General features: G+C 43.4%; 2 long non-coding RNA genes across 6 annotated transcripts in view; one reads left to right on the plus strand and one right to left on the minus strand.

The window, feature by feature from the left end:
* LOC125935667 (uncharacterized) overlaps positions 1-25420 on the plus strand; it is a 134977-nt gene that overhangs the window by 82094 nt on the left and 27463 nt on the right. For 3 of the 4 annotated variants that reach the window (XR_007461747.1, XR_007461750.1, XR_007461751.1), the window contains exons 1-2: positions 7906-8140; positions 10054-10179. The exons of the other annotated variant lie outside the window; for it this stretch is intronic. This is a non-coding gene — a long non-coding RNA (uncharacterized LOC125935667). Of the gene's footprint in view, positions 1-7905; positions 8141-10053; positions 10180-25420 lie in introns of those variants that run through there. 4 annotated transcript variants of the gene reach the window in all.
* LOC125935666 (uncharacterized) lies at positions 1366-7810 on the minus strand. 2 transcript variants are annotated; one of them, XR_007461746.1, is made up of 3 exons: positions 7722-7810; positions 7153-7270; positions 1366-1453 (listed from the first exon to the last, which is right to left on the minus strand). It is a non-coding gene; the product is annotated as an uncharacterized LOC125935666 (long non-coding RNA). The 2 variants fall into 2 exon arrangements; XR_007461745.1 differs by lacking the exon at positions 1366-1453 and having other exon boundaries at positions 6952-7270.

The following is a 25420-nucleotide window of genomic DNA, read 5'->3' on the forward strand; positions in this document are numbered from 1 at the left end:
TTCTTTCTTTCTTTCTTTCTTTCTTTCTTTCTTTCTTTCTTTCTTTCTTTCTTTCTTTCCAGGAGAAATTGTTTTGTTTTGGTTTCTGATCAGCAACAACTGTTTGGTTTTTAAGATCTAAGTCTACATGTGTGCACAAAATCCCAGCCCAGTAGGAAAAGGAAGGAATTTAAAGTCCTGCTTGGTGTGTAAATTATTTAATGCACAAGGACCTCAAGTGTTCAACCAGAAAACCAAAGTTCAGCATTCAGAATTCGACCTCAAAATGGCATGAACAATCCAATAGGTAAGCACAGATTTCTTCTTTATAGCCATAATCTCAGGATATTATGAAGCTTTTAGCCTTAAGAAAATTTCAGTCAGGATTTGTATTTAACATCAAGTTTATCTTTTCCTTCATTTTAAATGTATAGTAGGGATGGAGTAAGCTGCATAATAACAGAGATTCTGAATTCTAATATAAGGTTTGTCACCTTATCTCTTCTTCTCTGTCAGTACATTGTTTGGCTAGTTCCCTATTGCATACTTGTAACAGCTGTTTTTGGGGATCTTGAGCCAAAGCATACTGTGTAGAGTATCCATCCATCTCCATCTCTGGACTTCACTCAGGCCCTCCCCAAACTCTCTTTCAATTTCTCTGGCTATACACTCCAGTGAAGTGCAAACAAACAGATCATTTTCTTGATGGTGATAAGGCAGTAATAGACTTTACCTCATTGCCTAGTGCCCTTCAGATATGCTTTCTACAAAACTCCTCAGCAGAACAAATATAGTTACTGAATCTGGTTACTGGTACACAATGAAATAATAGCTAAATAACATAGTCACATGGTTATAATATAGTTAAATCATGCGGCAAGTTGCACACGATAAAAAATGTGGTTAGGCAGGGGAATGAAATTAAGGGTTAGAGGTAAAAGAGAGTGTGTATCTTTAGATGTGATCTGAAATGAAAAGCAGACACCCTGGAAAGGACATAGAAAGATGTCACCAGATGATGCCTGAGGAAGTGACTCCTCTTGTTAAGTAAGGCAAGACTTGGTAAGGATGTTGAGAAGGGCATGTTCAACTGGCTATATATATTATCTTATGTATCCTTTCCTTTCCCCTTCCAGAGAAGGTGTCCTATTTTAGTCCTTATTACCTCTCTCCTGGTCTTTACAATTGTTAAATAGCTGATCTTCCAGTTCTCTTCTGATTTATCCCACAAAGCATTGCCGAATCCATTGTCTTTTAACACCACTCTGGTTATATCATTCTTCGGTCTCATGTCCTCCAGAGCTGCTTATTACTCGCTGAAGTAGAGTGGATACCAATTTCTTAGCCTGGTATTCAAAGCTTTGACATATTCTTTCTTCTAGGCCTGCTATCCAAAGTGTGTACCAGCACGTCAGCATCCTCTGGGAACTTAGAGAGGCAGCATCTCAGGTCCTACCTCAGAGTTAGTAGGAATCTGCATTTTAAAAAGATTCTTAGGTGATTCACATGCACAGAACATTTGAGGAGCACTGCCCTACCTAGCCAAAACAAAATACCCACAAATACACTCCCTACTTTACTATTTTGGGTTTTTGCATATGGAATTACCTCCATGTTTACTCCACCTTTGCCTGTCCTTTCACAAGATCCTTTTATGATCATCTCAAATGTAACCTCTTCCATGGAACCTTTCCCAGTTATCCCATGGACTAGGCAGATCAGCCTTTAGAATGCCTGCCAAGCCTTTTATTAATTAAACTGTCCTTGCTGAAGGGGCAGCTTTATTTGTACCCCCTCACTGGGTGCTTTTGGCCATAGAGAATTGGCCTATGGTTGGGTACTGAGCATAGATTAGTGCATCTAGTGGCTGGCCAGTAAACCCAGAGTGTGGCCACATGAAATCTGAGTAGAGGCAACTAAGTTCCCTCTCTGCTTTTTAGAAATTCAAATAAGACAGTTAGCAGTGCTTGCTAAAACTAAACACCAGGAGATAGAGTCAAGGTCGTGAGCAGTCATGTGCAAACCATAGTTATGGGGAAATAAAAACTTTGAGTAAGCCAAGTCAGTAGAGATAGGAGGACAGACCAGACCAGCAGACATGGTAGAGATGCCCTCAGACAAAGAGATAGAATAATGAGTACCCAGGCCTGTCCAAGTTCTTGATGACTTTTCCATGCAAGGTGTTGGGTTTTTAAAATAACACCTAACCCTTATGACTTGAGAAAACCTGCATAAATCTCTGTTCCTTGCAAATGAAATAGGCACTTTGAATCCCCCCAAATGGAGCTGTTGGCTCCATCCTTAGACTGCTCTTTAAGACTGTATATCTCACTCTTGTTGGCTGTTTCCCAGCCTTGCATTATAACACCCATGGTTCTTTATAAACATCAGCTATTAGCAACTTGTGATAAGATTGTGTCCTTCTCATTTTTGAGCATCTAGCAAGATGCATGCTAATAGTAGTGGTAGGATTGCCTCAAACTGAATTCCATGGAAGCAAAAACATTACAGTGAAGAGATCAGGGAAGGAAGGTGATAGGATCTATTATTAATAAGGGCAAGTGAACTGAAGAGTGGCCAGCATTTACTTGAGGCCTTTGGTGCATTGTACCAACCAAGCCAAAGAGCCACGAGCCGATGTGTATTTTTAATACAAGCTGTTCAGTGTCATGGTAGCAAAATTAGTAATTCCCATCTCTTAGGAACCTGATCTCAGCTAACACTATTTTATCAGTAAAATAATTTCTTGTAGTGAGTTGAATATAACAAACACATGTTTCCAGCTGGTCAGCAATCTTCCTTCTTAACCTTTCATCTACTCCAGGCTGTTCCTACAGATTACAGGACAAATGATATTTGGAGAATGATGGGTCCCAGCAGATTGAAGGAGACAGCTTCATTGCTTATATTTAGACAGTTGTCTCCCACTGAGGGTCAGTGTGGGTCTGTTATGTTTGTGCATTATGGTATATGCAAGAGAGCTATGCACACAGAGAAATGGTTCTGTGTGTGAGTGTATGTGTGTGTGTGTGTGTGTGTGTGTGTGTGTGTGCACGCGCGTGCGCACACGTGTTTCTGTTAGTGTGGAAGCTCAAGTTGAATTTGAAAAGCATCATTATCATTGTTTGGAAGGAAGGCAGAGAGGGGGCCCTAATTTTACAAGTAGATGGGGATTTCTTTTCCCTTTCTCAGCTCCCTCTAGGAGAACATCATGCTCCAAATCCGGAGGTTTCATCTGCTTTTAACCTGGAAGCTTCTTCTTTTATGGCTTTGTGACTCACAGGGCCCGGGTGGTGGTTGCTTTTTCTGTGTATAGAACTATAATCCTTCTCAATTATCAAAGACATAAATTACTATTATTTCCTTACCAGATCGAACATCTCCCTTAAATATGTGAAAGAAAAATTGTTGGTTGTCTGGTGAATTTTCCTCTTGGAAAAACTGCCTATTCTTAATCTACAAGTTCAATGAAAGTTCAAAAGTTTATCAGTGCAAACTCTATATTCTAATAATTCATCACCCAGCTTCTACATCCACATTAAAAGACTCTAGGCTGAGGTGTTTTGTCTTCTCTCCCATGTAAAAGTAATCAAACAGCACATTTCCCGGGCATATCGTGAATACCTATTGATCATAATCAGAGCACAGATGGTTTGAGAGAGCTTGGCTGCCATACAGGCCCTCGTGTCAATCACAGGGACAAATTGATTTTGACTACCCAGCCACAATTCTCCTACCCTAGCAGAATTCCATTCAGGGCTTCTGTTTGGAGAATTTTGAGCAGACAGCATTTCTGATGGAGTGTCATAGTCCAATGTTATTGTAGAGGTAAACTTGATTACTGAGACAATGGTTATTTTAATGTACTTCATACTTACCTTTACCACAGGAAGGTCAATACCTTTCTCCAGTGTTGAAAGAGCTCTTATCAACTTAAACTTTATCCTGGATTTTGTCTGCTAATTAGGGAAAAGGAATATCTTGATTTGCATTTTTCTATGACAGTATGAAGGACCATTAATACTTTTCTGCAACTGGGATTTGTTTTCCTACTCACTTTTTTAATTAATAATTTCTATTGACAAAATTAAAGAGCCAATGCTTATACTATCAATCTTTCCCTTATGGTGTAGGTATGTGTACTGGAGAATAATCTGGGAGGAGAAGGTTGATACTCCCAATACTATTATAAGCATTAACATCCTCTATGAAAGCCAGGGAAGAAAGGCCCTTCTTTGATACTATCCATTACTGTCCATTACTTTGCTGCTTCATACATCAAGGCTTCCAGGGCAAGTTCAATAGGAAATGGGTCTGCCTCCATCAGGGAAGGGTTTGGGATATGCATGAATGGCTTGGGGACCAACCTCTTCTGTCCTTATCCCAGTTCCCAGCTCTGGGCTGGCCTCTTTTCCACATGATCCTCCTTACTTGTTACTTAGCCTTCTTACACTTTTTCTCTTGACTGGCTCCCCACCTGTGCCCTTACTGATCGTAGGGGCAGACTTCATAGGTGACTGTGCTTTTATGTTACTTTCTTATTAAACATCTGAACTGTTCTCCAGCCATACTTGATTGAACGAAGAGTAGCTATTTAACTCAAAGGGAGCCAATCCATAGACTAGTCTAAACTAACCAGAGACCCCTCCAAATTCAATTTCATAGATTAAACAATCTGTAATCAGATAATGTTGGTTGGTTGGAATCAAAGGCCATGCAGGCCTGGAGCAGCCATTTTTGGTTTTGTGTTCTCTGTTGAGTCAGCAGGGAAAGCTCGACTGTGAAGACAAGCAAGAGATCAAAGCTGGCACAGAGATGAGAGACCTCAGACCACCACCAGGGACAGATAGGGTAATCCAGGCTCTCAGGTTTGTAGTGACCGACCTAGAAAATATCTTGTGGCCCACCATCCCTATCTCTTGTCCTGGGATGCTCTTATGCTTGCCTGAGGTGCTGAATAGTCCTTAAAGTGGCTTGAATGAGTTTCTGTTCTTCACAACCAAATATGCCCTGACCAGAAAGTATCCTGTTGGAGAGATTCAAGTGGGGAATTTCAATTTCCTTCGCTCATCTAGTCCCAATGCCTGGGAACTCTAGAAAATCATGGTGCCCTCTTTTGTTTAGATGCATGTCATTCCACAAGAGAGGATATGCCAGGACGAAAAGGTGATATTATTTTAATGTTCAAATCTCTTACCTACAAAGCCCTCTATACTCATTCTCTGCCTCTTGCTCTGACAATTGCTCCTGTTCTCTGGCATTGACCATTTACTTAAATCATTCTGCTTTATTTATTACTTTCTGTGGTAAAGTTGGCTACAGATTTGTTGTAATTCTTCCCATTGAAAGATGAAGTCTAGGGGCTCCTGGGTGGCTCAGTCGATTGAGTGTCTGACTTGGGCTCAGGTCATGAGCTTGTGGTTGACGTGTTCGAGCCCCGCATCGGGCTCTGTGCTGACAGCTCAGAGCCTGGAGCCTCTTCCGATTCTGTGTCTCCCTCTCTCTCTGCCTGTCCCCTACTCATGCCCTGTCTTTCTTTGTCTCAAAAATAATAAAGATAAACATTAAAAAAAGAATAGAAAGATTAAGTCCAATCCCATTCCCTTCAATATGAACTGCTTTTGTGACCTGCTTGATCAATAGAATGTGGTAGAAGTGATGTCTGGATGTTCCAAGGTTAGGTCATAAGAAACCTTGGAACTTCTGGCTGTGCCCCTGGGAACACTCTCTTGGAACCCTGAGCTGCTATTATAAGAAATCCTATTACCCTAAGGATTGTCATGCTATGAGGAGCCCAAGTTGAGGTGAGGGAGATGGTAGGGAGAGAGGCAGGCCAAGGACTCCAAGTGCCAAACCTAAGAGTGCAGAAGCCATCTTGAAGATGGACCATCTAGCCCGAGTGGACACCATGTAGATCAGAGATAAACCAGGCAGCAGAGCTCTTCATGAATTATTGAGGCACAACTATTATAAGCAAAATAGAAGGTTTGTTTTAGACTACTAAATTTTGGGATAGTTTGTTGCACAGCAACGGATAACCAGAATATTCTAAGTCATCTCAGGGCTACTTCAACCTCCTCGTCTTTCCTTGCATGATTCCCTAGCCCAAGGACACCTTCTTCCATCCCCTCTACCTCTGTTTTAGATATCAGGACAAGTATCTCCCTCTCTGAGGGAATATATTTAGCCAAGGCCGCTCTTGGAACCTTTTGCTTATGCAGTCCTGTGTGCCTCTTTGGTACGATTTTGCTGTCATGTCCTAACTTCCCAAGGGCAGAGTTTATCCTTTTTTTTTTTTTTTCTTTTTTTCTTGTCCTGCGCCTTAATAGAGTCCTGGGCAGCAGGGATTCAGCATATGTTGAGGCTCCTAAATGTTCTCATCTTGAGACGCAGTAGCCCTACTCACCTTAAACCAAATTTATATTGGTACTAATCAAAGGTTTGCCTTCAATTACACATTTCTGATTAGGCATTTCAATTTAGAGGTGCTTCCTATTTTTTATTCTCAAATTATGTGTAGAATGTAACTTTTGGGGTGGTTGGGAGAAAAACCGCAAGGAGCACAGAAGGAAGTCCCATGTAGCATAAATAATGAACAGAATCAAGTGACACCCTCTGAGTTTGTCTGCTTGTCAACAATGCCTGGATCATTTATGGGAGGTCAGGGTCAAATTCTGTTTATAGTTGTGTTCTAGCCAGGGTGAGTGAGTGGTTTTTAACCACATCACCTCTTTCTAAAACCTGTTTTGTTTGGACTTCTCCCAGCCCACCTCAATGAACTTTCACATGTTCCCAGGGCATTTTTTTTTTTTTTTCATTTCCATGTACCTTTTGGTTTCCCCTTCACATGGAACATTCTTTTCTGCAGTGTTCAGAAAACTCATTAGCGTCCAACCTCCTCAATTAGGCAGAGTAAACACTTATTACTCCGAACTGGCCCCCTACTGCAGGAGAGATGGATAGAATTCAAGCAAAATGTTGGCCTAGTACCCAAGGATTTGACCACGACGTTTACTTCTCTTCAATCAAATTCAGGTCACATCTTCCTGTAGTTTTCTATATAAGTAATTAAGCTCTTATCTTCAATTTTCAAAGGATCACTGTTTCCTTTGCTACATGTATCCATTTCCTCTTTAATTCATGGTGTGTACTTATCTATTATTGTATGCATACCATTCATTTGTGGCATTATCTGCTGTTAGATTTTCCCATTTTTCTTAATCTGACAATCACAGAATCAGCAACATGATAGCAGGCGAACCAAATTGAGAGGCAGAGATCTTTTTTAATGCTGCGAGAGAGAAAGAAAGGGCACATTTTAAATGTTCTGCTTCTTAAAGAATTCTATTTAAAAAAAAAACCGTGAAGTTATTGCACTTCTCCCTGGGAATCGCGACTGTATAAATTCTAACTTTTCCCAGTGTTCAGGCACATGGGATCCAGGGAAACATTAGCCACGTTCTATTCATGTTCATAGGTCGTGACTAAGATAAATAGATTTTCAAGAAACACTGATGTGGGTGTACTTCAAGTGGGAGGAATTTCATGTTCCAGTCTCCCTGCTGAACACCTAGAATATTAGAGACTTGGGAAGTTTGTGCTTGACTCCTTTTCAGAGAGAACGTGACTGAGGTCACACTGTGATAAATCTCTGACACGACAGTGCGAGGGAACAGGCATCGGAACAGAGGGGAGCAAAACAAGCCGAAGTGAAAAGTTCAAATGCATGATGGTATTCTTACAAGCGAGGCAGCTGAGGGTTATTAAAGAGCAGCTTTCATAGAGGAGGTGGCTGATCATCCTCGTTTCAGACAGGAACGCTCTTGTGCTTTCTCTTCTCTCTGTTGTCAGTTATAATCTTGCACGTACGCGTGCACTCACACACGCGCATGCACACTGCGTATTTATACTCAATGTTCAATCTGTTGAAAAGTATTTACTCTTCTTCATCAGAATGCTGAATTGTGACATATATCTTCAGTTCCTTAGCAACAAACTGTCATGTCACCCTTGTGAGATCCTGGTCAGCTGAGAGGGAGGGGAACGCTGAATTGTGATGGAGAAAATCCTTATTTTAATCACAAATGTGTATAAGAACTGGAAAGACAATATGAAAAGGCAGGTCAAGGAAGCTGCATTTGAACAAGTGTTTTTGATTAAGGTTTGTGTCGGCCCAGAAGTCCCCTTTAAGTTCCTTTTTATTGAATAATTTCCCTTTGATCCTTGAGTAACTAAAAGAAAACCCAGTGCTTGACATTAACGTGGGACCAGAACCCTGTTGTAGGATTCCTTTGCCTGACTGCTGTCAGGGGCTCCACCAGACAGGAGCCTCAGCCAGCAGGGTGTGAGCACACTCCTTTCTACAGCAGGCACTCCCCATCCCATGTCCCCCTCGCAGCTTTTCCTTTCCCCTCTCCCCTGGGGGGCGGGGTGTGCAGGACACTGGGCTGCAGCCATCATTCTGTGTGTGCCTATTTCTTTGCTTGTCTTTGACTTCAAAGAGGCTTGACAGTAGGCACTGATGACGATGTAAGAAGCTGTTGATTAGCTCAGGAAATGGACCCTGGCAAAAGGGCAGAGGGACCAGACATTGGGAATGTTGATAATTCAATCTCATCTTCTTTCTTGTTCCATCTGTTAGGAGTGATGTAAAAATAATTTCTAGAGGCAAACAAATCATTGAACGACACTAAAATTGGAGCAAATGGGAGCAAAATTAGAAGGAAAAACTGCAGAATTCTTGAGAGAAAGAGGCAGAGAGAGAGAGAGAGAGAGACCCAAGAAAGCAAAGATTATTTAAACAACTCTGAGCAGGTTTTAAAAAACCGTATCTCTGCAATTTACCCGAATTCCCAGTTTCCATATTTAAATGTCTGATCAGTCATTCAGTTCCAATACAGACATGATGTTTGAAGGCCACTTTGTGATGGTTTTACCCTGGTTTAGATTATTTGCAATCCGGAGGGAAAATGTGCATTCTGTGCGAAAGCAAATAGAAAACATATCTGAGCACAAATCAAAAGAATGATTACCACACTCTACGCTCTGTACCCATTACTGGGTCCTCAAGGCTCTCGTTCTGTTTGTCTTGGCGCTTTTTCTTTAGCTGCCTTTGGTTGGACAGGGTGGGAACAACAGCCACCAGCACCACCCACAAAACCCTGAGCAGAGAATGAGGGCAGCGGAAATGGACAGCCTGGAAAGATGTGACATCTTTCAGGGGCTTGTGCTCCACACTTCGCTGTTGGGGGAGCCGCCTGGGGAGAACTCCCAGGGCTCCCATGGAGGTCTTTGCTGACTATGTGTCAGGAAGCGCCTGACCATTGGCAGAAAGGGCAGCCCTGCTCTCATTTCGATCTCTAGCGAGCTCTTTCTCAGTGGATAATGAAAAATGACATTTGCACAAAGTGGAGAGAAAGAGCATTGTTTCTATAACACATTACGCTTTGCACTGCTCAGGAGACAACATTTCATATCCTATAAAAAGAATTATCTATATAACTTACTGTGCGTGGCAGAAAAGTTGCAGTGTGTCTTTAAAAGAGCTGTCTTCGCACGACAAGAAACACTTTGTCTCTCCCACTCCCCCGGCCCCGACAGAATAGCCTGTGTTTATAAGCAAATCCACTCAACCCCTTAATGATGACCTAGAGTAAACATCTGACATACACTAGCTTTCGAGCTCTCCTGTGTTTAGGCATGAATTGTTCATTTCTATGCCTTTTGTATTCAGTCTGAAGGAAAGACAAATGATACAAGGGATGATTTACATTGTCAATGGAGGCAGAGGTTATGCCTGTGTTTATCTGATCCTCTGTTATCGTATAACAACCGGTGGGATAACCAGCCTGGTACACAATGACCGTTTAGCTTCAGCCACTCACCCACCTACCTCATTTCCAGGTTGACTTTAATTTTAGAATATATTAAAAGGACGGGCCCTGGAATTGCTAGGCTCCTTTGGTTCAGGCGGGCCTGTAGGAAAAGGATGGGGCTCTCATTTAGTGTCAAGCTTCCTCTCCATCAAGCCTGCCAGGGTATTGCAACTGGGACGTTTCTCTGTAATTGCCCTAGGAAGATTGGTACTCAACTTTGTAAGGATGCCATGGGTGCCCTTCTCAGCAGAGCACTAGAGATTTGAAACAAATCACCTGAACAGGAGAAAGGACTACAAGGAGTGTGCATGAGCCTGAGGAAAAGGTAAGCTCATTTTTCTTCTGAATAAGTTTATAAGAACAATTAAGTCATCTTATGAACCATCAGTCTGACCAGGAAGAGAACTTCATGAAATCAACCATAGGCAACCAGGACAACCTGAATGTGATGTTTGAATATGATGCCCCAAGACTTATAAGTCACTGAGGATCCCCTGTGGAATGAACTACTAATTCTCATGTAGTAGGAATTCATCTCTGAAGGAAGAAATGCTTCTTGGCTGCCCAGGGTGCGTCTGGTCCTGGATGTGTCAGTCATCCAAGTTGCCTTAGTCTCCACTGCAGACAATCCCTGTGGAACCCAGAGAGACAGATGGTGGTCAAGGCAGTAGTGCTACAAGAGAAGCCAGTGGAGTTGGAGCAGGGATGGGGGTAGAAGATATGATGGCCCCATATATGAGGTCCCGAATTCTCTCTGAACGAGCTCAAAGAACGTGGGAAAAGTTTCAGTCTGGATCAGATGGAAGAAACACACTCTACCTGGTCGTTCTTACCAACCACAACTATAACCTGGACAGAATAGATGAAGACTCTGAAAACTAAATAGTAGCAAGTAGATTGGGGAAGAAGACCAGAAATTGGAGTACCATGGAAATCGTGGTGAGTTTACCATTTTTTCCCTCTGATTGCCCCCATCCTGAAGTCAATGCAGCCGGAAAACCAGAAGTGGCCTCCAGGGAACTGGCTGGGGAGAGCTCCAGGACAGCTCAAGGACTGGGGAAAGAGAGTCCTAATTCTCAGAATGCAAAAAACCATCGTTTCTTTTTTCTTTTCTCTCTTCCTCACACCCCAGTCCCCAAGCAATCCCTTAATGGCAGCAATGGGAGCAAAGGAAGCAATAAAGAGCAGAAATCAATGAAACTGAAAACAGAAAAACAATGGAGAAAACTGTAAAAAGCCAAAAGTTGGTTCTTTGCAAATATCATTAAATTTGATAGGCTTCTAGCAAGATCAAAGAGAGAGAGAGAGAGAGAGGAGAGGGAGAGAGAAGACATGAATTGTCAGTACTAAGAATGAAAGAAGATATTGTATAAATCCTACAGACAATAAAAAAAGATCATGAGGGAATACCACAAACAACTCTATGCACATAAATTCAACAACTTTGAAGAACTGTGTGATTTTCCTTGAAAAGCCCAAACCACCAAAACTCACCAAGATAAAATAGATAACCTGAATAGTTCTAGAGCTATTAAAGACACAGGATTTTGTGGTTTAAAATCTTCTGAAGAAGAAATCTCCAGGCTCACTGGTTATTTCTCTCAAACATTTAGAGAAATTAGACCAGTTCTATACAGTCTCTTCCAGAAAATGAAAGAGGATAGAATCCTTTCCAACTTAACTTAGGAGGCCAACATTAACCTGGTACCAAACAGATCCTATCATTTCATTGATTTCTGTTCTCATTTTTATTACTCTCTTTTTTCTGCTTGGCTTTAGGTGTATTTTGGTTCCCTTTTTCTGCTTCTTTAAGATGGAGGTTCAGATTATTGATTTGAATACGTTCTTCTTTTGTAGCATTATTCTACGCATTTATAATGCCACAAATTTCTCTCTAAACACTGCTTTAATCCGTATCTCACAAAGATGATACAAAAAAAGAAGGCTGCAGATCAATGTCCCTCATGAAGAGACACAAGAACTCTTAGCAAGTCCAATCCAACAATATATATTATAAAAGAATATTTTACCATGATCAAGTGCAATTCACCATATTAACAGTCTAAAGTTAAACACACTCTTACCAGCATCCAGCAATCCCTGGGTATTTACCCTAGAGAGATGTAAATTATGGTCCTGCAAAAACCTATTCGTGAATGTTTGTAGCATCGTTCTTCATACGTGGAAATAATCCAGATGTCCTTCAACAAGTGAATGGATAAACAAACTGGGGTGTGTCTATACAATGAAATACTTAGCAATAAAAAGCAACAACTTGGATGAACCTCAAAGGCATTTGAAAGGCATTCTGAGTGGAAGAATCAATTCTGAAAAGATTATATACCATATGATTCAATTTACGTGACAGTTTCAAAGAGACAAAACTATAGTAATGGAGAATAGAACTAATGGGTACGACGAGGGAATTTTTGGGGGCAAAAGAATTGTTCAGAGTTCTTATGGTAGTGTTTGTTATATGTATCTATACAAGGGCTAAATTCCATAGGTTTATACGCACACACACACACACACACACACACATTTTTACATACAGTAAAAACGTAGGGAGCAAAACTCTGAGGCGGTCCACCACAGATCTTTCCCAACCCCATCTCTTTGGGGTGCCCAAGGCTGCCTGTTCCTTTCCTTGTTCCCTGTTCCCAGTCTCATGGTGCCTGTCTGTCCTCCTCCATATCTCTGCTGTCCTTAGGCTGTGGCCCCTCACCCAGGCCTACCCCTGCCTGAGGCTATAGCTTCTATCTATGCTCTTCTTCTTCAAGGGCAAAATCCATTGGGTTTTGATTCACTTCATTCAACAAACCAAGAGAAAACAAAAGCAAGAGCTGTCTTGATTTCTTTTGTCCCCCCACCCCTGTGTCTAAGGCATTAGTGAGTGCTGCTTTTGAACTCAATCCAGAACCTAATCACAGCCATTGCTGTCCTAGGCCGAAACTACTTCAGCCACCTCTCATCCCACATCCTCACTTCTACCTTGTCCTTGCTATCATCTGTCCTCAACACAGCAGTCAGAGGAATCTTACTAAAACAAATATCATGCCATTTCTCTATTTGAAATCGTCAAAGTCTTTCCAGTGCATTTAGAATAGAAGGCCTTACTCTGGCCTTCAAGGGCCTCTGGAACTGCCCTTGCCTGCTTCCCCAGCCTAATCTCCCTCCATCCTTCCTCCCACACCAAGCCCCAGCCATGGTGACCCTCTTGCTCTTTCCAGAATGTATCAAGCTTATTCCCACTTCGGTGCTATTTTCTCTGCCTGGAACTGGTTTTTCCCAGCAATCTGTATGGTTGCTGCTTCACATAGTTCAAGACTCAGTCCAAAAGTCACTTCCTCAGAGAGAACTTCTCTGACAAATTGTTTTAAATAGCTTCCCCAGCTTTCCAGTCTCTATCTCCTTAACCTGGTTTGTTTTTTCTCAGCACTTAACCACTCTGTGCAAGGCTTTATTATAGATGCAGACTTTCCACTGCAATACTGAATCCAAACTCCTTCCCGTGGGCTGGAAGACTCTGTGACCTGGTTCCTGCCTCCCTGTCTGACACCAGAACCCTCTACTCCCTAGGGACAATCTCCCCTTGCTGCCCCACTCACTGCTTGCTCGCCTCTAGTTACACTGACTTCCCTATGTTCCTAGAACATGCTAAGCATAATTCTACCTCAGGATCTTTGCCCTTGCCATACCATCTCCCTGGAGTGCTATTTCCTCATATAACTTCCTAGTGTGCTGCCTGCTGAAATGTGACTTAATGAGAAGCCTTCTTTGGCCATTGTATATAAAGTGTCAAACCCTTCATCATTTGGTATCTCCCTTATCTTATTTATTTTTCATAGCAATTATAACTACCTGGTTTGTGTATGTATATGCATTTCTTTTTGTATTAACTGTCTTTTATCACTAGACTGATTAAAGAGGGACTTTGTCTTGTTTATTGTTGTATTTGGGAATCTCAACTTTGTACCAATGCCAGTTTGAGGATGTTGGGTGCGGGGAAGCAGTGGGAATATCAGGAGCCCCAGGATGGCTCCTGGCAGTTTGGCTGTTGTTTCTTGTCTGTCTCTCTCCCCTGGGTGTAAGCTCTATATGGACATTGGCCAGGGGGCACTTCCCAGTGCATTTGAGGTGCCTGGGAATAGCTGTAGAATGAATAATGGTAGAGGCCTTTGGTTACGTAAAAAGGATTTTCCATTTTCTCAGAGGAGAAACCCATATTCTAAGACCCAAATGCAGAGTAATGGTATAAATTGAGGGTAGAAGAGTAACTACTTTAGAGGCTCTTTCTGACATCTTTGCATTTGCCCTTGACTGATAAACACATTTTGATGGGCTTCTGTTGTTCTTGTGATAATGATAATATGTCTTAACATGGCTCCTACCCTTTCCTCAGCCACACTCCCTCCTGAGCTCCCTCCCACTTGTCCTTAGCCACACAGCAATATTTTCAATTCCTCTTCTATATATATTCCTTCCCTCCCCAGGACCTTTGCCCATGCTTCTTCCCCATGTCTGAACCACTCTTCCAGTTCTCCACCTTTCCCACAACTGCCTCCTCCACACCCTTCTACCCATCTTAACTCCAGCCTCACCTTCCCTCACACCCACAGCAAGTCTGGCCCCAAGATGTGCTTTCCTGCATACCACTGATCACAGTTGTGACCTGTGTGTATGATTATATAGTGAGGACTCCCATGAAGGCAGAACAGTGGCTGCTTTTGCCCCACCACAGTATCTCTGGGAACCTGGCATGGAATTGACTTTTAATAAAGATTTGTTGGGATGCCTGGGTGGCTCGGTCGGTTGAGCATCAGACTTTGGCTCAGGTCACCATCTCACAGTTCATGAGTCTGAGCCCCACATTGGGCTCCGTGCTGACAGCCTGGAACCTGGAGCCTGCTTTGGATTCTGTGTTTTCCCCTCTCTCTGCCCTTCTCTCTGTCTCAAAAATAAAGAAACGTTAAAAAGAACATTAAAAATTATTGAGTGAAAACAATTAATTAATGAAACAAAAGCTACTAACTTTTCTGTAGAGGTCCAACTTCAGGACAAGGCAGTGAAGGCACTTGTTCAAAGGCATAGTAACCCATTAAGCTCTTGTCAGAATAAGAAAGATGCCATTGTGTACAGGGGATGGGAGGTAGGACAGGTGAGTTTCTAGGGGTAGAGAGAGGAGAGATGAACTTCGGAACTACTAAGAACTGCCCCTCCGACCTGAACAGGTTTCCTCGTTGTTTGACAGTATGACAGGACCAAACTTTGAATCCAATAATATGGTTGGTTCTCATATTTTTTTTATAACATTATGTGGAATTCTCTTTTTGCCTTTCTACTGAAACTCAAAGGATAGGAATAAGAACATATCAATGAAATCAGTTCAACACAAGGTGACCTTCAAGCAGGCAGCTGTGTCCCACTGTGTGCTACCTGGCCTTGTGTATGGAGTGGGGGAGAAGACATTTCCAGAGGCCAAGGCACCTCTCCTTGTCAGGGATGGTATGGAGTTGACTCAACCCTCAGGGGATGAGGGGTCCTCTTTTGATGACCTTTAATGGGCCTTTCCACCTGGAAATGCTCATAACCTATGCCCATGCTCTCTGTTCAGTCTTGTCCCTACCTGACCTTTGCAGGAAAGACTAAATCAGTGTTTGCCAATCCTGCAGTTCATTGGAATCGCATGAGGAAGTTTAAACGTTCTGAGGTCTAGGTCCTGCCTGTGGCTAATTAAATTAGAATAGCTGGGGGTAGGGTCCAGGTGTCAGTAGTTTTTAGATGCTCCCTAGATAATTCTGGAATGCAGCCAAGGTTCAGACCACTGTGAGACCTGTAGCATAGTCAGCTGATTTCCTCCTTTCTTTCCTGTGGTTCATTCTGCTTCTGAGCAGATGGGCTAAATGATAATGGTGTGCATGGTAGCAGACTTCTGTGATGGCTACCGATGATCCTGCCTCCTGGCTGTCCTGCTTCTGTATAACCCCTGCCCCTTGACTGTGGGCTGCACTTGAACTTGGATCAACCTAACCATGCAGAGGAACATAGCCACCACAGTCAGAAGGGTGGGGAAGGTGAAATGAAGAACGCTGCATTCAGGTGCTCCATCTGTGGTAATCAGTGACCTCTGCCACCTCGGGTCTCCCTCCTCTCTCTCCCTCTGTCTCTCCCCTCAGCCCAGTGGAGAGAGGGGCTCTCTGCCCGTGGTGCTCCACGCATCTTGATAGAACCTTTCTTCAAGGCTTCTGGTTCTGCCCCCCTCCTCCTTTTCATTTTCTCCTCCTCTCGGCCGTCTGCTCTGAACTGGAAGCTGGCATCATGGCCCTTCTCTCTCTCAGCTAGAGAAGCATCCTCCTCCCAGAGTGGAACCAGTCGGAACAACACTCTGCACAGTGCAGCCGTGAGAAGCTGCTTATCTAGATCATTATTACACTCATTACTATGGTGTGAACTCAAGCACCAGGGCCAAGGTCTCATGGATGCCTTGGCTCTGGCTGTGGGCTGCTCTGGCAGAGCCAGTGTGTGGTCTCTGAGAGGGGAGGTCAAATCAAGGTTTCCTGACCACTGTGGATCTTGGAATTTTGTTAGGGAAATTTGGATTGCCTGGCCAGTCGGTTCCTGCTCCCTTAAAATTTCCCCAAGCGTCGGAGGAGCTGCCGTGGGGACTCTATTTCCATGTCCCCAGTTCCCCCCACCTCAGAGGTGCCAGCAGTCCTTTTGTCGGTTTGGCTCTCCACTTAGATCATTGAAGTGATTTCAGGTCCAACTGGGCAACACTCAGCATTTCATTTATGTCTTGGCAAGGTTACCATGTTATTACTTAACTGTGCTGCTGCTACTCAATAAGTGGGAACTGATTGAAATAACCACAGGAGTTGCTGGATTCCCCTAATTTTAGCACAGAGTTAAAGCTCACTCCCACAGTTGGAAGTTAAAATAGGCTCCCAGCCCACAGAAATGCCCACCCACCACACTTAATTGTCACACCACTGATGCCTGTCATGGAAGGAGACGTGGAAGGCTGCAGAACATTCTTAGAAGCAAGATTCTTTTCCTCGGCAGACGCCTGAGGTCATTTTGGCCAGGCCCAATTTCTTTCAGACCCTATGCCTGTGGAAATTTGCATGACTGCTTTAAATACTTCTGTTTTCTTCCCTGATTTGTTTAACAGGCGGTCCAAGTACACAGCACGCAATAGAGCAAGGGGAGAGAACAGAAACTTCTGTTTGGGGGTGCCTCTTTAAATGACTCATTCCTGGAGTCCAGATGTGTGGAGGACTATGACCCTGAGCAATCAAGGCAATTTGGAAAGCAGAATAATGATATTTAATCCAAGCCAATGTGCTTTCTCTTGGTGTCACAGCAATCAGCCACAACCCAAATGCCACAACTTGAAGAGAAATTTGGAGTAAATGGCTTCTTGTGTAACTCCTTGCAACCCTGTCCAATTTTTTTTTTGTTTTCTTACTTTTCGAAACTGTATTTTACTAGAATTTTGAAGAAATTCTCTGACAAGTTATTTCTTACAGTGTGCTCACTGCTCAATATTTCTCATCACTGTGCAATTTTGTTATCTTGCTCTTATTTTAAGTCATAATCTGCCCTTAACATTTTAAAGGTGTGCTTTCTTTTCTTTCTTTCTTTCTTTTTTTCTTTCTTTCTTTCTTTCTTTCTTTCTTTCTTTCTTTCTGTCTTTCTTTCTTTCTTTCGAGGGAGTGAACAGAGGAGGGGCAGAGAAAGAGGAGAGAGAGAATCCCAAGCAAGCTTCATTTGCACCTGCAGCAGCAGCAAGGCTCGAACCATGAACCGCAAGATCATGACTTGAGCTGAAACCAAGAGTTGGACGCTTAACCAACTAAGCCACCCAGGCACCCCTACCCTTAACGTTTTAGCACAGCATAGCTGGTCAGACCATTAAGGGCAAAGCAAAGGAATAGAATGGGGAGACTTTTAGAGAAAGAAAAAGCCTTTTTTCATGACATATATACTGAGAGGACTGTGGGAAGCTCTGAGTTCTGTTAAGTCTTCTTGGCCAACCTTGATCATTCACTTCTACCCTCTCCATTGCCATGGCCACTGTCTCCTCAGCCTCATGGCCCCTCAGCTGGAGTGCGTAGGAGACTCTCGACCCCCATTTTGGTCATTAGTGTCACATGAATAGTCCTTAAAGATATCTGTCCCAATGCCATTCTCCTTTCTGTTGCCTGTAGGATCAGGTAGAAATCTCTTGGGCTTTCATTGAACCAACTGGTTCCTAAAGACATGCTGCCTTTAGGGGTGGGTGCCCCTTGGTGAAAACTTTTTCTAATCAGACTCACAACTTCCTTAGCACACCTGTTCAAACTTACCTTTTCAGCTCTGTCAAACTATGCTCCACAAATGGCATGTCTTCCCTTCTTTTGCCCACATCGCTTAGTCCCACATGACCTTCCTACCTGTCCAAGGCTCGGCTTGCCTCTGCTCTTCTAGGAGCCTTTCCTAATGGTTCCCAGAATGCAGTGGTCTTCCCACTTTTGCATTTCTCCAAGTACTTTGTGTGCTCTTATCATGCTAGGCTCCTAGAATGCCCTAACCATCGTAACTATTCGCTGATTATTATTTCAGAATCAGTATATTGGGCACTGAAAATGGGCAGGAGGATATGCATCCCAGAAAAGACAAGGGAGACACAAACAAAGGAATGGATAATTTTATCTCCAACCTGATGCTTTCAGTGTTAGCTGAGTGCTCTCTAAAATCTTTCAGAATTCCCACTTTGGGAATTGCTGTGTGACAGAGGTCTGCTGCTGTGGTGTTGGGGCCACATGCACATGGCATCAGCCCTTGCCTTTCAGGAACCGATCATGGTAAGAAAGAGACTTGGGCTGGTTCATTTTTTTTTTTCCCAAAGCTGCAAGGAAATCAAGTCCATGACCATACTTATTCACACATTTAGTGAATCAGGCCAAGCTTAGAACTAAATGATGAAAATGAAAATTAATCAGGGACTCCCATGGGTCTCACATATGGCAGTTTTGAATCTTTTTTTTTTTCACTATCATAATTGTTTTCTTACTCATTTTCTTTGGTTGAATACACAACCACAAAAAAAAAAAAACAAAAACAAAAACAAAAAACCAACCATGAGGCAGTAGTGGTGGTGGAAATGAATAAACCCATGGAAACAGTGGAATATCTACAGAGATAAGATTAGGAAGGAAGGAAACAAAGGCAATTTCAGCGTCTCTGGAAGGCATGCACATCTTTCTTTGCCAAGACCCCTAGATCAGGTTGTGGGACCAGGTGGCAGGTGTTTCCTTGACTCACACAGAAAGCAAGCCATGAGCCTCTGCTGCTGTTGAGGTGAGTTATATCTGGCACATTAAACACCATATCCTGATCCTCCTTTCTGCCCTTCCCAGAAGAGATAAAAATGAACAAGTAGTTGAGAAAACAGTCAGAGGGAAGGCTTTGTGCCCCCTCTTAATTCATGGGGATTTAAAATAAAAGCAGTTGATGGCATTATAAAATAGGGTTATGTCCCCTTTATTGGACTTTTGTGGAAAATGAAACCACAATAGAAAACAAGCAATCATATAGAATATCATGCCTGAGAACATCATTTACCTTCATAGAACATAACTGCTTTCATGCACTGAAACCTTTTCTTTTCACACTAGTTAACAAACAGCATTAAGCATGACGCAAGTCAGATTTTGAAAACTTGTCTGGTGCCTTTCATTAAGAATTGAAATCTGTGTAGGTCTCTTGCTCCAGGAAACTATGTTTGACATTTTAATAGTATTGCTTCAGCAAGAGCAGAGAACATCCACGAACTTAGATTTGTAGAAGGTAAATCAAGAATTCATCCAAAGTGGAATGCCTTCTTCTGAGTGACAGGGTGGTTTTTATGTGAGATGTCAATGTAGCTTCTCCACCTGACATAAAAGTTTCAATTAAAAAAAAAAAGCCAAACTACTGCTGATTTTTTTTTTAATCATGCAGTTATCTAAAGTGGTTTTTTGGAAGAGACTATCAAGGAAGGACTGGAAAGTAGTTCTTATGACTAGTCAGCTCTAGGGGTTGGGGTAGCCAACATTTGCGGCGAGGGACCTCAGAGCCCCAGGGACCTCTCAGATGATTCACACTCCTTCGATTGTTTGACACGGTCCTCTGGAAGGGACACAGTGAGTTAACATGCACCAGAACAGATCGAATGTACAACCAGCTGGTAGTTTACTCTTGTACTGGAAGGCTGCTTTTTCTTACGCATGATTCTTTGTTGTGCTAAAGAGACATAAATGTATAAAAGCCTAAAAGTAAGCCTTCAGTTCTTTATGTCTGGCAAAACTGTCAGGACAATGTGTCTGGAGGATATCTCCACCATGCTTGCCTTGCAGGGCTGTTGTGATAGAATTAGATCATACTGTAATAGTCACCCCATACACGTTACAGCATATCAAGAATGAACTTATACATTTTCTCAGTTGAACCTCACAACATCAGTGGGAGGCAGTGAAGGCAGATATTATTATCTCTTGAGAGGGGGTGACCCTGCTGCTACAGCATAAGCGAGGCTTTTGCTGTAGGAAGACTGTTTATCGGTTGTATTTTTAAGTATTTTATATTGTATAAGGATGTTTATTGCAGCAGTGTTTATAATCAGGAAAAATTGGAACCTACCTGAATCTTTGTTAGCAGAGGGCTGATTAAACTATAGTAGTGGCTTACACGGGATACAGTACAGCCATTAGGGATTTTGCGTTAGAGGTTTTAGAAGTAAATTCATTAATGTTGAGGTATATTTATTGATGAAGAAAATTATTCATTGTATATTTAAGCCAGTAACCAATGCAAGATGATCCGTTTGCAATTAGGAGAAATGCACATGGTAAAACAGTGATTATCTTTGGGGGCTGAGAATACATGTGGTATTTGTTTTCTTTCTTATGCTCATCTATCATTTCTAAATTTTAACGTTAGTCAACATTAATGTTGCACTAGTCAACATTCACAATCAGATTAACTTTTAGAACAATAATTAATGGAACAGGTACAGCCTCTGAGCTTCATGGGTAAAATGATCCCTTGACTTATAAGTGTATCACCCATGGTCCTAGCAGGGCCCTGAGTTCAACCAGATGGGGAAATGCAGAGCATGAATTAAGGCACAGTTTACAGTGGTGTGAAATGGGTAAGGGGTGTAAACAGAGGTGGGAGCACCCAGATACCAGAAACAGTGGGAAGCCACAGGTGCCACAGGCGCCCCAGGGCAAAGGGACAAGAGGAGGAAACAGTCACCAGAGCCCAGGGGCTGGTGCTGTGCAGGAGGGATACCCTCAGCGGAAGCTGGAGTGGAGAAGGGTCACAGGTCTTGTCAGACACCAGTGAAGCAGGGAGGAAATACTCTGATCCCTTTCCTCCTGCCTTCTTCTTTCCTGCTGGCGACTCCCATTGCTGACCAAGCCCAACAGGAAGCCCACCGGCAAGGGAATCAAGAACGGTTCACAGCACTTAGCCTGCTAGTGCACAGAACAGAGAAGGCAGGAAATAGGTCTGACGATGGGGGACACACAGCAAACACAGGGAGCAGAACCCTGATGTCAGTCCCCTGGAGAAAAGGGCGTCTCCTAATCAGAAAAACTAAAACAGAAAGGAAAAGCCTGTTGGGGCCATACGAGGTGAGTGATCTGGTTTTCCTGCTTGTGCTGAGAGCTTCAGAAGCATGGGGATGGGATCACAGGTCACCTGGCCCAAAGTGAGCACAGAGATTCTTTGTGGGCTGTTACACAGAGAGAGTTGTACATTCCTCCTCTTGCCTGGGTGGAAGGGGGAACTGCTAGGGAAAGGTAGACCCACATCACCCTGGCTCTCCCAGGCTGGTTATTGCTGTCCCATCTCTATGCCCATTCCCTCTTCGACTCCAGCATCCTCACCAGCAGCCCCAAATGAGAGCAGAACATGAGAGTAGAGGGAGCGCACATTTATTGAGCAGATGGCTGGCACTATGTGCTCTAAGCACTCCTTATGATTAACTCACTTCCATCTCTCAACATACCCTGTGAAGGAGGTGATGTTGTTTGCCACTTTATTGAGTGGCTAAGGGTATGAATAATGGAGCCAGATCATTGGGTTTGAATGCTGCCTCTGTCATTCCCCAGCTGTGTCACTCTGTTTTCTCATCTGCAAAATGGGGACAGTAATCCTGTCTAGTTCAGGGGATCATTATGAGGAATAAATGAATGAACTCTGAGTAAAGAGTTCTGAACTGGGGCTTGGCACATAGCAAACCGTCAGTAAATGTTAGTTGCTATTGTCCTCAGCTCCCACATAAGGAAGATAAGGGATAGAGATGTTAAAGTAGTTGCTTCGAGTCACAGAGCTGATGAGCAACAGAGTTGGGACTCTGACCAAGAAGTGGGGTTCCAGTATTATACAAAAGGGCCACTCTTTCCCTCCCTGCTACTTTGAAGCAGAGGGAGTAGAATCGCCTCCTCGGGTTTGAAGTGGATCCACACTCTGTGCCTGCCTAAGATACAAAACAAGTTCCTCACATTTTGGGACACTCTTCCCACTGTGCAGGTGACAGTCTGCAGAAATCTCATTCACCCTTCAAACTTCACTTCCTCCTGGGTCACTTCCTGCAGGTGTGTAGACCCCAAGCATTATGCAACCAGCAGACAGGGGCAAGTGAGTGGCTGCTTCTCAGTTTCCTATTCCTTGAGATAAGACAGGAAAGAAAGCAGGGTGGTGAGAATTTGGGGGCCCAGATCCACCAGGTGGGTCTTAAGTTTCCAAAATGTGCCCCCTGGAGAGCCATGGCAAATATGTGTTCCAGTTCAGCTGCCTGCTCTGGGGTGAAGGAGAGGATGTGGGCAGACTCCCTCCTTGCATGGAAGATGTCAAGTGCATTGCCATTATCACTGATCTGTTCACTTGAGAAGGATAAGGAATAACCCCTGGGGAAAGGTAATGAGGAAGAGCCAGCACCAAATGTGGAGGTAAATGAAAGAGCTCTAGCTGGAATTTACCAATTCTTTAAACCTGGGCCACAGTACCATCCTTCCTGCTCTTTAGTTCATTTCTTGGAAACCATCTTACTGTGTCTCTTTCTTGGCTTCTTCTTAGAGGATCTATAACTAGATCTTTCATTAATTTCATCTTTCATTTCACAGTGAAATATGATCAGTTACCACTTACAACAGAACACTCTCACAGCTGTGCCACCAGCGAGTGAAAAGGCCCCAATGTCCCTGGCTTGTTGGAAGCACAACAGTCAAATGGCCATTCAACGAATCTCTTTTATCCTGTTTTTGGCCTGGCATTCAATATACATTGAAATAATGAGAATGCACCACATGTACACAGTTTTCCAGACGTGTAGTAACCAGAGTCACAAGAGATTGTTTAGTGTTCATAAAACCCAGAAGCTCCTTCAAAACAACACGCACAAGTGAAAAATGTATAATTTTAAGTTTGTGCCGTGTTTTGTCTTCTTCCTTTACTCCTCCTCATCACGTTGCTTTCAGGAAAGGGGTCATTTAGTCAATGGCAGAAGTTCTTTACCAGAACATGAGCTGGCTCACAGACACTACCGAGCCATGCCCTGGCTGGAGCCTGACACCTGGCCTGGCGAGAGTAGCCGGCCATGCAGAAGTGGTTCTGGACTCGGTTTCCTCATCTGTCCATAGGAGGGGCTGGCCTAGCCTTAGATAATTTTGTTTTATTTTCAAAAACATGTTTTTCTCACTACTTCTGGACTGCTGAGCTTTGTTCTGAGTTTTTACTTAATTAAGAAAAATAATGCTCTTAGCTTTGAACCAAATGTGAGGCTCTCAAGAGCTAAACAGCACAGGTGGGAATGGGGTGGATGCTGCACTTTACTGGTCTATAGGATGATCTTCTGGTGTATAGGAAATGTGGCCTCCTTGCGTGGAGGTTCCTCTCAGGTACATGACTTAATGAGCCACTAGTTCCTTTTGGGAATTAGGAGCCAGCCACCCTTCCTCTGGGCAGATGCAGCCTGTGCCAGGACTCTGCCTAGTGAGTGAAGACCCACCCACCCCCTAGACAAGGTCCCTGTGCAGTGCATCACCTGCACAGCCTACCTGAAGGCCAGTGTGATGGGCGTTGCATCCACAAATAGAGGTTATCTATAATAGGCTATCTATAATAACCTAAGCAGGAACCTGATATTTTGTGTTCTCCAATTTTTTTTCTTGCCTAAAAATAAGCAGGCAAGCAAACAAGCAAGCAAGAAGACAAACAAAAAAGCACCTTGGTGCCCACGTGAGTAGAGATTGCTTGAATTACAGCACATGGACCCCTCAGTTCACAGAAAAATCATGTTTTGTGAAGAGGTCTGAGATAGCATCTTAGCCTAGGTTCTCTCAGATAGCAAAACCTGAGAAAGGAGCATGATGGAGGTGGTTTATTTGCGAAACACTGGCACCAGGAATGGGGAAGTAAGAGATGTCAAACAAGATGGAGAGAAAGGAACCCAAGGTGCTTTATTGTTCTGGTTCCTAGTGTGGTCAAATTGGCTCTGTTCTCCTTGGACCTTTGAGGACCGTCCTCTTAAGGAGAGGAAGTGAGGATGGATCATTTCCTGGCTCCTGGTGCCAAGTGGTCAAGGGTTGCCTCTGGGGTAATAACTCCTCAAACATCTAGGTGTGCACATACATCAGAATGGTTAAGCGGATGGCGGTGTTGGCAGAGATGCTGGGTCAGGGAAGGCAAACCCACATCCATTTCCGGTAAGGCTGAGACAATGCTCCCTCCAGGATAGAGGGTATCTGATGGAAAAGATCTACCTCCAAGTGACTGCTGGTTTCCTTAAGGAGTGTGTGCCATATGGAGGGTTCCTTGTCAGTCTCTCTGGTGACTAGTACAGCAGTTTCAGTGATTCAGTACAGTTGCTAGACCAGTCTTTGTGAGATGGCACACATACTGTTGGGACCATGCAGACCCTACATCTCTGCTCCATGTCCCCTCTGTCATGCAAGTCCTGGAGGGGCTAGGGAAAGAGGCTAGCTGGCATCCTCAAGACATCCTGTGCACCTAGTGGTTTGGTGCCACACTTGTAGGGGAGGTGCTCTGGTGCACCTGGATTTGAGACAGAGATCCGAGTGTTGTGTGCCCAGTAGCATAGGTCCATCTATAAGATTTTCTCCATGCTTTCTTTTTTGTCTCCAAACTTCAAGCCTTTGAGGCTTCTGACCCAATCAGGAAGCCATTCACCACCGCCCATGGGTCCAGATATACCTGTAACTCAGACTACTTCTCCCTACCCATAAAGTGAAAGGAGCAAGTGGATTGTTCACAGCTCTGCTCATTGGAAGGAGTGACCTTCAGTATCCTTCAGGGCCACCCTGAACAGGGCTATAGTTTGGTGGTGGTCCAATTATTGCTAGCACTAACTTGTTAAGACAACCCATCTAAGAACTAGGTCCAAGTTCTTTCTCACTTGTTGGTTTTAGGGAATCATAAGGCCTTGGGTGTGAACTGAGCAAGAGAGGTGGATAACACAGGAATATGAGGCAGATGGAAGTTCCTTCTGTCCTCCTGATCCCTTCTGGCCCAATCTC

The sequence above is a fragment of the Panthera uncia genome, assembly GCF_023721935.1.
Source record: "Panthera uncia isolate 11264 chromosome A1 unlocalized genomic scaffold, Puncia_PCG_1.0 HiC_scaffold_17, whole genome shotgun sequence".
NCBI classification, from domain to species: Eukaryota; Metazoa; Chordata; class Mammalia; order Carnivora; family Felidae; genus Panthera; species Panthera uncia.